Genomic DNA, 4,684 nt, shown 5'->3' with positions numbered 1-4,684 from the left:
GTGCCCTCTGGCCTCAACTTACTTTCTTTCTCTCTCCCTCTTTTTTTTTTTTAATGTGGTCACCTCCTCCAACCTCATTGATTGAACATTACAGTATTTAAAAAAACCCTGTTCTTGGGAAATTTGCTAATGATTTTTTTTTTCCCTGTTCAAAATGTTCTTGGCCAGAAATCAATACTTTCACCTCCTTACATGCATCAGTTGATTTCTAAATGAGCAGTATTGAAAACTGTCCTGTTTTATTTCCCCCCCCCCTTAATATTCTAATTAGAGGGGAAAAAAAGACTTTCATGTTGTCTCAGCTATGGAAACTAGTAGCTTAGATAATGATTGAGGGGGATGGGGTCTTTTAAAGTTGTTGTTTGACATATGTAACCCTAACTCTAAAAGGCTTGGCTATCTGATATTTGAAGAATCACCTCTTTGCCCATGTTGGACTAAGCAAAGGCCAAGCACACACACAAAAAAAGATAATAGATGAATCACAAATCATAAAAGATGCACTATATATAGATTCCAAATAATGATGCCAGGTTTGATGACAAACCCAAACGTCCTTCAGAAAACCTGCATCTTCAGCTTTTTAAATGGGTAGTATTGGAGCCAACTGAACCTCCTGTGGGAGGCTGTTCCAGAGGACTGACCCCATTACAAAAAAAAATAAAAAAAAATTGCCTCCAGACTTTGCTTCCCTCCCCATCCCAAAATGGAAGAGACCAGCTGCTTCTCCCAGCATGATTGAAGATGTTAGGCAGACTCAGAGGTAGAGAAATGGAGTCTCGCATGTTCATTTGATGTTGCCTTAAACTGCCCTAAACTCTACTGGCATTAAAGTTGCCTTTTCCCCCTTGTTTCATCCTCCCCCAAGGACAACCCCTCCCAATTAAATTTATTAATCAAGGTTGAAATAGCAGAAGTCTTATGACAGCTCAGTGATCTCATAGAAGATTGTAGTAGACTCACATGATGGGAGTGTCTGGATGCTGCTGCTTTATAACCAAAGCCTGAAAAAGTTGGCAAATGCTGATCTAGAGGCTTGAGACTTAAGAAGTAATTCTTGAGACTTAAGAAGTTAGCATATGAGGTAGAAATGAGATGTCCCAGAATAAATGAATGGAATCTCTTATCATTGATGTGTGCAGTTCTTTTGAAAGCATCTTCCTTAATACCGTATTTTTCTGCACGACAAATCCATTGAGCAGTGCTTATTTAGTACCACAGCCATGCATATGTTCAGTACGCTGCTAAACCTGGACTCTTAGAAAAAACTGCTATATTTGATTGATAACTTTTTAATCTATCACTAGGGTGCCCCACAACAGCTCCACAGTCTGATGGGGCCAGAAAATGTTAGACCTACATGAATATCAGGCTAGTGATGTCCATTTCCTTCCACTTATGACTGTATGACAGTAACCTTGTTGCTGGTATCCTTAAGATTTATATTGACTGTTTCCCTATAACTATCATTAAGTGTTGTGCCTTATGATTCTTGACAAATTTATCTTTTCTTTTATGTACTCTGAGAGCGTATGCACCAAGACAAATTCCTTGTGTGTCCAATCACACTTGGCCAATAAAGAATTCTATTCTATTCTATTCTATTCTATTCTATTCTATTCTATTCTATTCTATTCTATTCTATTCTATTCTATTCTATTCTATTCTATTCTATTCTATTCTATTCTACTCTACTTTACTTTACTCTACTCTACTCTACTCTACTCTACTCTATTATTTTATTTGACTCTTTAAATAATACTCCATATAATTAATGAAATAAACACCTTATTTTCACTGGACATCATTTTTATATACTAGGTGTCTAAGTCATGAAGAAAAGGGAGCACAAGAATATCTATGAGAGGGGGTGAGGTGGTTACAAAAAACTCAAGATAGGAACCACAACTATATGATCAAAACTCTCTCCTGTTTTAACATGCATGCAATAAACATGAAAAAGGGACAAGGGCTTCAGGGCTTTGTTGACCTCCCCAAAAGATGCCCCTGAAAGAACATCCAACATCTGCTATACAATAGACATAATACCTTGAAATTGATATTTTCAGGTTCAGACCCATATTTGCCTTTATTTATATTTTTCATACCATTTTGCTATCAAGGATCCAATGTGGTATGCCATAATTGCATATAAATACGAATACATTTTGGAAAAACATTTTGGAAAAAAAATCCTTCAATCATTTGAAAAGTAAAATAATTAAAAAGTAACTAGTCTATGATAGGTTTTTATCTACCTTTAAAGAAAAAACTGCTTGAAAACCATTGTAACTCTGAAAAGAATGCTCCATATGTAGAACAGCAAGATGTTTCTGCAATCATTGATCACACTTTTCAAGAAAATATATTTTAAAGGTTGCCTAGTAACAACAGGGAATGAAAATGCTCCTCCCCGTTGATTGTTCTGTTTCTCCTAATAATTGGCAAGATGCTTATATCTTACTCAGTTGGCTATTCACTTTCTTCCTGCCCCTCAGGTTAGTTCTTTTATCCCCTTGAGCTACTCTCCCTTCTTAATTCTCACCTGGTTCTTAACATGGGTTTCCAGACCAACGGAAGGAGGGGTTTTTGGACTTTCCTAGCAGACCTTTTGTGGATGAGTTTTGCTTCATGGCTTGAGAAAAGAAAATTGGGAACTGTCCCAAAGGTGCTTTTTCAAGAGGCTACTGGACTTTCTTGTTTTTCTTTGTTTCACTTCTCACCCAAGAAGCTTCTTCAGAGGTGAAGAAGCTTCTTGGATGAGAAACAAAACGTCCTCAAAGAAAAACAAGGAAGTCCAGTTGCCTCTTGAAAAAGTGCTTTGGGACAATTATGACCTGGATGACTGAGAATCTTCATAGACACCTGGGAACCCCTTCCCCATTTCACTCTCTAGGAATCGTAGGAGGAGTGTAGGGAATGGCGAAAAATGAAAGGCTGAAAATAACTGAAAAAGTTAAAAAACAAAACAAAATAGCAAAAGTATGTGGCTTCAGAAACATTTCAGTAATGTCTGCTACAATTTCAGAATGTCAGCCATTGGATAAGAGCACAGGAAAGATCTGCATTCCACACTTGGAATGCTGCATCCAGTTCTGGTCACCAAAAAATAAAAAAGATGTTGAAACTCTGGAAAGAGTACAAAGAAGAACAACAAGGATGATTAGAGGGCTGGAGGCTAAAACATATGAAGAACGGTTGCAGGAATTGGGTATGTCTAGTCTAGTGAAAAGGACTAGGGGAGACATGATAGCAGTGTTCCAATAATTGAGGTGTCCAAACCTTCTTTAAAGTAATGGACCAGCATCAGCTCATCAGCTCATACCACCAAGACAAGGTGATACTATTTTCCAAAGCTCAGAAAGCAGGACTAGAAACAATGGATGGAAACTAACCAAGGAGAGAAGCAACCTAGAACTAAGGAGAAATTTCTTAACAGTGAGAACAATCAACCAATAGAATGGTTTGCCTTCAAAAGTTGTGTGTGCTCCAACACCGGAGGCTTTTAAAAAGAGACTGCACAGCCAATTGGCTGAAATTGTATAGGATCTCCTGCTCAAGCAGGGGATTGGACTAGATGACCTGCAAAGTCCCTTCCAACTCTGCTATTCTATGTTCTATTTCCTCCCAAAGGATTGATTGCTTCGTTGTAATAATTAGCTCATCAGGAATGGTTATAACCCTGGAAGGTAGAGCACACTTACTATATTATTTGGAACAGCTGGAGGAGGAGCGTTCTCTGTTTTTCAGACCTCTGGCAGTTGGCAAAGTTCACTGTTGGAAGGTGAACTGAGTCAGGATCCATAGTTCTTGTTGGTTTAGGCATCTTGTAAATATTATGCCACTTCCTAATCTTGCCAGCAGATAAAACCAACAACTGTAGTACTGATTGTTGTTTTTATTGGTAATGTTGTTTTGCTCAGATTTTATTCTTTTTCTCAATTATAAGATGCTTCCAATAATTAATAGGAAAGTAGGGGATATATTAAAATTAAAATATTACAAGTATTCAGTGAAGAGCCCAATTATCCTCAGTAGATTCAGACTGAGAAAATTTACACTGACTGGTGGATATGTCAGCAGAAATCCTTAACTCAGAAATCACCAACCTGTTCTCTTGTATTTATTTGAGCTACATCTTCCATGTCCCATCTTCATGTTTGGCATGATGGGAGATAAAACTAAGCATTCTGGGAGGGTATTGCTGCTGGAACTCCTTTGCCATTTCAGCTAAAGATGCTGGGCTAGAAACCAAGGGACTGTGACTTCTAGTCCTTCCCCAACCTGTGACTCTGGGCCAAGAGTGGGCTCTATTACATTTCTGTCTCCTGCTTTAATTCAGTTGTAAAAGCATAGGTTCCATATGGGAAGCACTGCCAGACAAACATTTATGAGTTCTTTTTCCTCTGCAGGATCCCACTCCAAATTCGATGGAGCCAACCAACCGGCCCTTGTATGCAGAACAGTGGTGAGATTCAATTTTTTTTACTACCGGTTCTGTGGGTGTGGCTTGGTGGGCGTGGCAGGAGAAGGATACTGCAAAATTTCTATTCACCCCACTCCAGGGGAAGGATACTGTAAAATCTTCATTCCCTCCCGATCAGCTGGGACTTGGGAGGCAGAGAATAGATGGGGGCGGGGCCAGTCAGAATTTTTACTACTGGTTCTCTAAACTACTCAAAAT

Source organism: Pituophis catenifer, unplaced genomic scaffold, assembly GCF_029215685.1.
Source record: "Pituophis catenifer annectens isolate HBS135680 unplaced genomic scaffold, rPitCat1.0.hap2 SCAF_2, whole genome shotgun sequence".
NCBI classification, from domain to species: domain Eukaryota; kingdom Metazoa; phylum Chordata; class Lepidosauria; order Squamata; family Colubridae; genus Pituophis; species Pituophis catenifer.
This window is presented reverse-complemented; position numbering follows the sequence as displayed.